The sequence below is a fragment of the Aythya fuligula genome, chromosome Z (genome assembly GCF_009819795.1).
Source record: "Aythya fuligula isolate bAytFul2 chromosome Z, bAytFul2.pri, whole genome shotgun sequence".
NCBI classification, from domain to species: Eukaryota; Metazoa; Chordata; class Aves; order Anseriformes; family Anatidae; genus Aythya; species Aythya fuligula.
In genome coordinates, this window is record NC_045593.1 from 43,292,386 (window position 1) to 43,304,484 (window position 12,099).

General features: G+C 36.2%; 1 long non-coding RNA gene across 1 annotated transcript in view; it reads right to left on the bottom strand.

Annotated features, from left to right (window-relative positions):
* Positions 1 to 11,047, bottom strand: part of LOC116500433 — a 20,158-nt gene extending 9,111 nt beyond the window's left edge. Inside the window, exons 1-2 of the long non-coding RNA XR_004254309.1 lie at positions 10,988 to 11,047; positions 8,007 to 8,009 (exon numbers count right to left, since the gene is read on the bottom strand). This is a non-coding gene — a long non-coding RNA (uncharacterized LOC116500433). The remainder of the gene's footprint in view (positions 1 to 8,006; positions 8,010 to 10,987) is intronic.
* Between the last annotated feature and the right edge of the window lie 1,052 nt (positions 11,048 to 12,099).

Consider the following 12,099-nt stretch of genomic DNA (forward strand, 5'->3'; position numbering starts at 1 on the left):
CATGCGGCAGCTTATGAACTCTAACTGTAAGAGAAGATAATACAAACTTGCCTGTTCTAACAGAACAATCAAAATATGAAGACTGAAGTAAAATGTTTTAAAAACTGCCACACGGGAGAGACCCACAATTAGAGCTAAGGTGTATTTGCATAGTATTTCCTGAATATTTATGATGAACATGGGGAAAACATTTTGGAAATGATTAAGTAGAAAACTTACACTATTAGAACATTTATCACAAGTAGAATGCCAAGACTTAAACTTCTCACTCTACCACAACTTTTGACACTATAGAGGTTCTTCCCAAATCAGATTTCACCTCTGAAGCAGTACTTCATACAGAGGAATACTAGAACACTATAAGATCAAAAATCTGGAGTTCAATATGGATACCATCTCATAAAAAGGATAAATTTTACCTCATTATTATCTTGAAGTACAAACTCATATCCCTGAGGTTGGACTAATTGATCATTAGACACCCACACCCTTTAAGAAAGTTTTGTGCATTGGACTTATTATAGTTATACAGGAATAAAAAAAAAAAAAAAAAAATTAAAAAAGTATCTATATCTTATTTTGCACTGAAAGTCAAGTGTCCCTGTGAATAAAATGTAGAGTACAATATGCATGTCTGTCCAGCTTGTTAGATTTGGTTAGCATACGGGTTTACTACCCCTCAGATTTTCAGATGGCCTTCCAATACCTTCTCTTAGATAAGGCATGCTATGAGAAGAAAAAGTGGTCAGTCATTTTCTACATGAAAGGCAAAAGACAGACATGACATTTTGTCATTTACCCCTAGATATGTCCTTGTCAAAAAGATCAAATTTTCTATAGAAAATACGATAGTGTCACTTTATTGCCATGGGATAATTTGTTCTCATATTAGGCTCTTGTCTTCACTGTTTACTGTTCAGCATCAACATCATACACCACCCTTCATCATCATCAACATCAGAGAAGCTAATTAGAAACAGGAAAGCCACTGAAGGCTTGGAGGCTCAGTTCAAACAAGCATCCAAAAGTTCAACAGTTTATCAAAATCATTTCCATTTGTAAAGCAGACTGGAAATCATATAAAAATAAATTGTGTGGTGAGCTTAGGCCAAGACATACAGACAAACCCTTAAAAGGAGAAACAAATACATTAAGTTAATATTGTGAGTAAGCCTAGAAGATTTTTCTTTCTTTCTTTCTTTCTTTCTTTCTTTCTTTCTTTCTTTCTTTCTTTCTTTCTTTCTTTCTTTCTTTCTTTCTTTCTTTCTTTCTTTCTTTCTTTCTTTCGCTCTCACTCTCTTTTCAATTGGTGATTTCTATCATTAATGCCAATCTGGAAAAAAAAAAAAAAAAAGGGAAGGGGGAGGAAGGGAAGGGAGAAGAGGAAGGAGAGGGGGAAGAGGAAGGGGAAGAGGAAGGGGAAGGGGAAGGGGAAAGGAAACAGAGAAGGGGGGGGCAAATTTGACTTGCCAGTGTGAGAAAACTAGCATAGAGTCCGTTAATATGCTCACTCACACATCCTGCTGTGCAGACAAGCATAAAACCCAGCAAACTGTACACAAAGCTCTGCAGCTTATTAAAAAGGAAAACACATCAACCTTGGCATTATTTTTAAATATTGGCAACTGTGCACTCAAAGGGGATAATTCTGGTGATTCCAAGTGATTGAAGGGGTTGAGTTTCATATTATTCCTTGAAAATATAAGAAAAACTTCAGGGACAATCTATGAACGGAAAACCTCAGCTCAAATATTGAATATTTGTGACAACAGTTGGAATGGAAATTTTTTAGCAACTTTTCCCAAATTTCAATGTGAAAAATATCATTAAGGTGCTTGCTTAATTTTGTAATTGTTGCAAGGCTGACGTACATGGAAAAAGTCTGGACAAGAAATCACCTCAGTGGACTAAACAATGAAAACCAGAGAATAATGAGGTTTAGATAAGTGTTCAGGTATTTGATGAAAGTGAGTTGAAAATACATAAGTGAACTGTGCCATTTTTTATTCATGAATCCTAAAGGATTGACAATGCAAAAGCTGTTGGCTTTGGTTGTTCACAGCAGCACAGCAGCACAATATTCATAATGCACAATCTCATTGCATTAGCCTGCTAGTGAGTGCCACTGCCTCTGAAAAGAAAAAGTGTGGTTATACAAAGTCATTCTGAATCAGAGTGAGCAAGAGTAGCCTTTTCCTTCCCCTTCCTCAAGAAGCTGCCAAGCATGTCAGATCATTCATGTTAAATTATGCTAGATGGCATTAAGATGTGCACTACTGTCAACTAATGGCTGAGTTGCATCTGTCAAATACTTTGCACTGTGAGCCTCCTATAGCAGTCTGACAGTGGTCCAAAACACAGGAACAGGTATTTATCTGCTAATTTATGGCTAGTTGAAACCTTACAACATAAACACCATGCATGACAATCAGACCTTCTGAGAAGGAAAAATAATCTAATCAACTCTTACACCTTCTGCTGACCTGCAGACAGTTTAGTTCATTAAAATAATAATAATAATAATAATAATAATAATAATAATAATAATAATAATAATAATAATAATAATAATAATAATAATAATAATAATAATAAAATCTGGCTCAAAGTACAACATCTTGTTGACTTAGTCAGCAGAAAATCTGGCTATGTATTTTACACCTTTCCAACAGGCAGAAAGAGGGTAATTAACTGAAAAGTAAAAAGATTAATCATACAAGCAAAATATTTGTCTGTATATATATTTGAATTGTGCTGTAACTTTAACAGTCTAGCTCAAATTAAATTAAAATTACTGACTGAGGCTCAGTAATAATTACGTTTGTGCCTTTTACATATTTATTGCCCTTACTGACTGCTCTATTTACTTAGTAAACAATCTTTCTTCAGCTTTCCTACAGTTCAGTCCATGCTAGGAAAACACTAATCTCTCCCAGGTTTTAGCTTTCTCATTTCCCCTACACCATGGTTTGACCTGCAGGCAAATGAAGCCGTTCAAATATTTGCTTATCTTGTCATCTGTTCTCATCAGACCTTGCAATTCCTGTCATGCCCCACATGTCAGTTTAAAGCATAACGTCATTAATACCTCCAGTGCACTAATGGATGCTTCACACATCAACGCATTAATGAAATGTGTTATTGTTTTTCCTCACAGGACATTAACAATCTCGCTCACGCTGAGCCCCTGAAGCCCTGCAGTGCTGCTGAAAACCACTAGCTATCAAATGAACCCTCAGTTACGCCTCAGTAACTTTAAGTTCAAGTTTATCACTGAAGTGTCACTCATGTGAGGAGAAGATACAAGCCTCTAAGGTCTTTTGGGCCCAGCTTCAATTACCATAAAGAGTAACAGGAGGCAATAGCTGCAAGGGAAAAATGCACCATCGTATAAATGAAACCCTGTCAAGATAAAACAGAGAAGATCTGGGTGTCAATGTAGTCATTTGTTTCTTTCTTCTCCCCTTTGTCTGTGGACTGATGGCTTGGGTAATGAAGACAGGATCAGTTTTCTAAAGGATAGGTACACAAATAATCAGTCAAGTTTCCCAATAGAGATGTTAAATATAAGATGCAACAAAAATTCCTTATGCAAACCATGTTTAAAAATCACTTTTCTGTACCTTTAAGATTTATTTCCACTGGAGTGGTGAAATGGCCCACAGCAAGTTATGCAGCTTTTGCATACAAGTTCCCTAAATAAGGCTGCTTGTCTTCTGTTAGGCTGTGATTGCAGAGCACTCTGGCAGCAGAAATAGGGTGGCAGCTTTTTCAAATCATGAATAACGTCACTACTTTTTCTATAGGTCAAAGGAGAATTCAAACCAAGCTTATTCCTGTAATCACATCCACTGTAGGAACCAACCTTTAAGCATGCATTCTAAGTTTGTATTTTACAAAGCCATTGGTCAAAGTTGTCCAGCGCATGTTTAGCCATAGTAATGTTCACAGAGTTGCTGTGAACTTTGAATTTTCCACAGAGTATACTATATTGTACTGTGTAAAATTCTGAAGTGGAAAAATACCAAAAAAAAAAAAAAAAATGACTTCCACCTATAGTTTCAGGTAGAAGATCAGTAAATTCTCTCACATTTCACCAATCCTTTGACTCTCATTTTATTTTCAGGAAGTGTCACACCTCTATGGCAGATATGGGCATAGCAGTGAGACCATGCTGGGAATAATCATGATCCTTGGCTGTAGAGGGCACAAGTCAGCTACTCCTGTGAAGGACATTTCTGCCTTAGTATAACATCTGTGGAACTTCAAGGAACATCTAGCACCCTCCAACCTTTCAAATACACTGAAAGACCCATTTTTCCTAATCAATCCAAGACATGGGCATGAATCTCAAAGCTCTCAAGCACAGGAAGGTTCTGATGAGCAGCCTGGAAGGAAGGTCAGCCACCCCTATTTCAGCTTATTGGCTACCTCTGAAGATCAGTTCCTGAATGCATTCACGATGATATAATTTAAGTCCCAGATATATTCTGTATATTCTGGCCAAAAAATCCTGCAGAAAGAAATCATAAATGGAGAGAACAGCTTCTGTAATCTTAATTAATCAACTAGCCCAAGAACTTGCAGCACCATGAATATATAGCTGTCTTCTATAGAATAAAGGGGGTTGCCATGAAATACTAAAATCTGTCCAGGGTACCCAGAAATAGTTGCTGTTTCTTGTTTCTAAAATTCAGAAAAGTTGAAATATAATTTCAGAAATTCTACTATTAAAAAATGCCATTTTTAATTTTAATAAGAACCATTACTCAGAATCACTCTGTGATTCACACAGCCAGCCTTTCTGCTCAGAATGTTGTGTTTTCTCCATCATAAATTTATATAAAGAGAGCTCTAAAATTAGTGTCAGCAGATGAGAACTTTTTCCTCCCTGTGGATTTATTAGTGTACTATGTCCTCCTTCTCAGGATCTCACAGATCAGTGATGGATCACAGCCTCTCTGGCTGAGATATCACAGTCTGTCTGCAACATCATGATTTTTCTTTTTATTGCTATTACCTAATCAATATGTCCCACAAACCTACAGCCACCTAATGCTATTACATGCGTTACTGGACTTCATTTCTGAATATTTCCATCAAAGTATTTTTCATTACATACTTGTTTCTTCCTCTTAGTTTGTTAATGGGAAGGCTGGTTCAGGAGTGAAGAATTTTTAACCCATTCAGGGCCAAACATGCTAAAACAGAACAGGCACCCCATCCAAAGAGGATTTTTAAATTATTTTCCCCATCACCTTCTTTTTTGATGTCTTCTTTACACATACACAAAAGAGAGGTATGTTCTACCACCAGAAATGTCAAATGACAGTTGTAAGGGAAAGGATGAATTACCTACAGCTTGGAGATGTCACACAGGACAGAGTTTAGTACACGTTCACACACTTTCTACATGGCTGTGAGCACACTCAAGTAGAGTAGCTCAACCGTTTCAACAATTTCTTTGGTAAAAAGCACAGTATTAAATCAAATCTGTCAGAAAAAAATTCCTAGACATGGAAATTCAGTAATTTCTAATAGTGAGTTTTCGTAATGGCTCCTACTATTGTCAAAAAAAAAAAAAAAAAAAAAAAAAAAAAAAAAAAAACTTCCAGACTCTCAGCTCAGGAGTCAGGAAAGGTTTCTTGCCCTCACTAATTTTCAATTTGGGAGCAGCCTTTGTTTTTCTGATGTCAGCATTTTAAAGGAATATGGACATAAGGTGCTCTGTGTCAGGTAGCTGTATTATCAAAAAAAAGATCCAGCTCCACTTAACCAACCAGAGCCATAAATATCACTAAAATAAAACCATAGATATCACGTAATATATATGTGTGTATATATAAAATGACACAAATATGCAGACTTACATGCACAAATATGTTTCCACATTAATTTTTTTACCAGTTTCTTCATCTCTGAACACTTGTATAGGAAAATAAATACATGAAATTTTATGGTATGTTCAGATACTACTGTGCTACTTGGCATATCCAATGAAGGAGAAAGTACAAAAAAATGTGCCTACATTAACAGGTATTTTGGTACATTTAGAAAGACACTCACAGTAGACACTCATGTAGAAACACACTCATGTAGGTGCTGAGGCACCTACATACACACAACATGCACAAAAGGGAGTGCTACATCTGCTTAATCTACTACCTGGGACTGAATGTTCCCAGCAAACATGAAGTTTAAAGATACCTCATTCTCCACTGTATATGGAAAAAAAATAATCTTGAAAACTTGAGCACAGAGAAGTTCTTTGCCCTCATTTGCTTTATAAGTTTGGATTATTTCTAGTTCTTGTTGCCCAGGAAAAGTATCCCCAAAAGGCCTGTCCAAAGACAAAGAGCAATGAAGAATGCCTTGCAGAGGCCAACCCTTCACCTAATGGAGGTGCATTTTAAATGCAGATTCTTTTTAAAATATATTCAAGTGTCTTAAGAAGTGTCAAACTGATTACAGTTACAATTAAAAAAAAAAAAAAAAAAAAGACCAGATCACAGTTGTTCCTGTATTAATTCTGTATTTGCATGAATGTTCTTAGTGCCATTTTGATTTGAATGAAATCCAGTGTGAGAGAAAAAATTTTGAAAATACTATCACACATATGTGGAAGTAAAACTAAAATTTGTTTAATCAGCAGATATTTTTTCCCTTTGTTTTGCATTTTCTTCTTCATACTCTGGGAGCAGTTGCCGCTTTTAATCTTTCTTCCCCATCAAAACATGCACAAAGCAGATCCTTGGGCAGAGAAGTTCTAGCCAGTTGGTACCGCCTGCCTGAAGCTATTCATTTTCAATATCTTTAGCCAGAGTAACATCTAGCCAACATTTTCATTGGAACAATGCCCAGATATGCAACATTAATTCAGGAAACTACCTTTTGTCAGTGAGCATTAGGGATTATTACCTTAGAACCCTGCGGTGCAATATATATACAGAAAAGTAGCCAACTTTCTATTAAAAAATGCCCAAGGGCCAGATTTTTAGAGGCATTCAGGTGCCTAAAAATTCAGTTCCCATTGTGCCTATAGGTAGTTATGAAACCTTCCCCTTTGATACATTAAGATCAAATTTTAAAATATTTACAGATATTTACAGATTTAATATATTTACAATATTTACAAAAACATTTAAAATATTTAGATAAATATTTAAAATATTTATAGATGCCTTCATAGCTGTAGGTAAAAGGATAAGAGAAGGGGAGGGATACGTAGCCCAAAGAGGAAAAAAAAAAAAGCTAGACATCTGAGCAGTGCCAACTCTTTCTGGTGATGTCTGTAATTCCTCTAGTGAGCAGTCTTCAGAGGAGTTGTGATCACAGTGTGCCTCCTGCCCATGTGGCAGCCTGCTCTGAAGTGTCTCCCAGGTGGTGTCTACACCACCAAACACAAACACAGAGCTTCACGCACTTTGTGGGATGCCTTCTGGCTATTTCCCAGGCCATGTTTGCAGGGTTATTGTCTGTATGGGCAGTAAATTCAGTCTTAATGTCATGATAAAAACAGTCACCAACAACAGAAAGTAATCCTACAAGTGTGTGAACAGTGGTGACCAAATACCTCAGTTTGGGTTGTATTTTTTAAATATAATCAGACGTAGTCAGTTGTAAGTCTTCAGTTTCACTAAGTAATTTTTCTGGGAAAGACAGAGAAAGAAAGAGAAAGTAGTAAATGGTGATGGCAAGATATGACAGCAGAAGGAGAACTCAACAGTAATCATGTGCTGCAGATAGAGTTATTCTTCCTACGAAAGTCTAAGCTAGACCCGTGCTGTCATAGTATCCTACGCTCTGCTGCTTCTCTCTCATATCTGATCCAGAATACATTTCCCAAAATGGAAAGTGTGGTAATATGTTTGTGAGGTAACACAGACACCTGTCAGGAAGTCACAGGTGGTATAATCTAGTTTATGGTCTTATACCAACAAATGATGACATTGAACTTTTTAACTAACATAAGGTGAAAATTGCTCTTTTGAAAATGGACTATCCACATCCTTTCAGAATTTTTGATGTATTTCTATTAGATCTACTATTTCAAATCAATAAAATATGTTGAAATAAAATTCTTTAAATATATTAATGTATTGTTGAGAATACATTATGCTTTCAATCTCTACTATTCTTGATGGCTGCATGTGTTGGTAATATCAAATGCTGCATAGGCAGGGATTATACAGCTGAAGCATATGCAAGAAGAATTTACCATTTTCAGGGGCAAGGATAAGATTTATACAATACTTCCAGCCAAAAAAAAAAAAAAAAAGATAATCAAATTTCTTCAGGATTACTGCAGAATTTTATCTAAAGTGTTTCATATTTTCTGAAAGTTGATAGACATTTCACAGGAAGTTCCCTATCTAATAGTATATCATTGAAGCAAGAAAACATTTTTTTCCAGGATTAATTGCCTTGTGTTCAAAATACATTTAAAGATATAATGGATGTCATCTCATTGACAGATCACACATGAATTCTATACTGATTTTGTTATAATTAGAAATTTAAAATACTTTGCACTACTGAAACTAACTTCAGAAATAAACTTTTGAGAGCACTTAAATATGTTCAGGAGTCTAACAAAAAAATGTCAATAAAAGTAATTCATTTATTTTGATTGTATTATTCTTTCATTTACTGAAATGGTTAAGATTTTGATCCTCAGGTAAGAGCCTAAAAAAAAAAAAAAAAAAAAAAAAAAAAAAAAAAAAAAAAAAAACAAAAAAAAAACACTAATGTTTGTACTAATTTCACTAACATCAGCTACCTCAGAAGCCCCAGAATCTGAGAAGTCAGGATCAGGTGTTGTACCACAGTATTTTGGGAAGAAAACAGTACACAGTACACTTTAGATAAAATTCTGCAGTGACCCATAATCAAGAAAAGCATACATTATATATATCTAAATACTGTACTTGCACAGCTCTAGATTTTGGAAAAACACCACAAAAATATTATGACTAAACATCACAATGAAGGAAATCTCCTCTTGGTTAAGGAGAATGTGTTTTATTTGAAGAAAGTGTTGCATTTAGATTTTGCATACATTCTGGAGCAGATGCTATTTACAATTGTTGAACTTTGACTACCTTCTGCTCCTGGTTAAAGGTCTGAGAACACAATCATTATTCAGATAGGTGTGATCTGAGTTAATATAAATCACCATCTTTACTCATGATGGTGGAAATGAATGAAAAAACAAATTACATCTCCCAAAGCTTAACAAAATGTATCTTGTATTTGCACCACTGTAGGCCATGTGTCACTAACAGTTGTGGAATCAGAGACCAGCTGACCTTACTGTTATTATCTTTGTCCTGTTAATAGTTAATCTTATCAATAAACCTAAAATTCAGTCAGAGGAATCAGAACATCGAATATTTATCATATAAGTAATCAATTGTAACATTTGCAAGGACAAGGGAAAACATATTCTAAAATTTTTTTAACATCTCCATATTAAATAATCTATCCTCACTTAGAAGCAAATATGTTTGAATAGTTGCAGTGATCCTCAAAAAAGCATCAGCACAAGAAAAACATTATAGACAACATTAATTAGGTCACGTATGTACTCAAGGCTCAAATGGTACTTCATTATAGAATTAATGCATTAATGTAGAGAAGATTAAATTGCAAGAAAAAGTTAGCACATGGAAAGTTATAAATTAGATGTCTTAACATTTACTATTTTTACATACAGAGAAATAAATGTCTAAGCCTCAATGTAGCTATCTAGACTTATGGTAAATCTCCATTTTGTTAGGCCTGGCAGCACTTTTAATTCTATTTTAGTTTAAGTATCCTGCAGCATTGCTTTTCCTTTGGCATCTGAGGCAAACCAGGTAGTTCATTACACTTTTTTGTGAGGATGAAACCTTTCAGCCAATCTTCACAAACCTCAGAAGGACCAATACAATAAATCACACACCTTCCCTAGACTTGAAAAAAAATCCCTTCTCAAAAATATAGTATTTATCCATACAGCTCTGGATTCAAACTACACTGCCTGGTGTACTTTTTTAGGCCTCACATATAACACACAGAAAATGAGTCTTTATTGGATGCAGAACAGTGTTAAAGAAAAATAAATACAAATAAAAAAGAAGGAAAGAAGGAAAGAAGGAAAGAAGGAAAGAAAGAAGGAAAGAAGGAAGGCAGGAAGGCAAGAAAGAAAGAGAGAAAGAGAGAAAGAGAGAAAGAGAGAAAGAGAAAGAAAGAAAGAAAGAAAGAAAGAAAGAAAGAAAGAAAGAAAGAAAGAAAGAAAGAAAGAAAGAAAGAAAGAAAGAAAGAAAGAAAGAAAGAGGAAGGATAATATGCCCAAAACAATTTCTGATTTTCCCAGCTGTAATTGTCTAGTGTATTACTACTAACTGCAATCTCTTCAAAAAATAGGACACCTTGGATGCATTAAGCCATTCTCTTAATGACTGTGGTGAATTCATGTGGTCCCTCTTGGTGAGATGTCCTGGATAGTAACGGCTGATATGATGTGTGAATATGAAGAGCATATGCAGATGGCATACCCAAAACTGTCAGAGAGCATTTGCCCAAAACCTGATAGCATTTTGAAACATTTAACAAAGACAAAGCTTGCATAAGGCTACCTTTAGCCAGTTCAAACTGTAACAAAAATATTACCAAAAAGCTATTGAGAAAGAAGAGTCAGCCTAAAGAGAAGTACAAAACAGAATTGTGATTGAACAAGAAGATCTTGATAACAGAACAGTGGTCAAAGTGGATTTGGCACAGCCAAAAGTGACTTCTGTTTAGACCTGATGAAGCAGTCTCCCTGTCAGACATGTAGCCTCCACCTCTGCTGATGGTGCAGGGCTCAGTCTGTATTTGTGTTTGGGATTGCACTGGCCTAGGCTGTCACTTGGCTTTGTTGAATGTCACAAGGTTTACACAGGTCCACCCCTCAAGCCTAGACAGGTCCTTCTAGATGGCATCCCTTCTCTCCAGGGTGTTGAACTCACCACACAGCTTGGCGTTGTCAGCAAACTTGCTGAGGTTGCACTCAATCCCAATGTCCATGTCTCCAGCAAAGATGTTAAATAGTGCCAGTCTCAATACTGACACCTGAAGAACATCACTTGCTATTGGTCTCCACTCAGACATTGAGCCATTGACCACAACTCTTTGAGTATAACCATTCAGCCAATTCCTTACCAAATGGACCATTCCATTAAATCCATGTCTCTCTAATTTAGAGACAATAATATCATGTGGGACAATGTCAATCGCTTTGCAGTGAGTGATTTTTTTTTTTTTGTCCAGTGAGATGATGCCTGTTGCTCTTCCCCTGTCCACCAATGCAGTAACCCCATTGTAGAAGTGCGTCGGATTTGTCAGGCACAATTTGTCCTTAGTGAAGCCATGTTGGTTGTCATTGATCACCTCCTTGTTTTTCATGTGCCTTAGCAGAAATTCCAATAGGACCTACTCCCTGAACTTGCTGGGCACAGAGGTGAGACTGACTGGACTGTAGCTCCCCACATCTTCCTTTTTTTCACTTTTTAAAAATGGGGGTTATTTTCCCCTCTTCCAGTCAATGGGAACTTCACCAGACTGCCACAGCTTCTAAGATATGATGGATAGTGGCTTAGCAGCTACATCTGCCTGTTCCCTCAGGACCCACAGATGCATCTCTCATGGTCTTGTATTTATTGCCCTCAGCTGGTACCTTCCCTCCTGGAAGCTGTAATAGTTAGGGACAGCATACAAATCTTCATGGATTCTTTTCAAAATCAGGACTTTTCTCTTTCTCAATCCTCTTTTGCTCTGAGCCAGTTAACTCTGAACTAGAAGTGCTAACCGACTGCTTCTCCCGTGTCAAAGATCATGCTTCATACCTTCCTCCTTCATAAATTGCTCTCAAAATTAATTTTTTGGGAATGTTACTCCACCATGTAATCAGTCAAGCTATTGTCTGTCTTGCTGAGAACTATTTTCTTATTCCATTTAAGCCACTTTCCTTCAGAGAAACTCAGTTATGCTTGCCCATTTGGGTACCTCCCAAGGCCTTGACAGAACTGCAAACCGGTGAAATGATGATACTGAAGAGTCTATAGTCACCATTCCAAA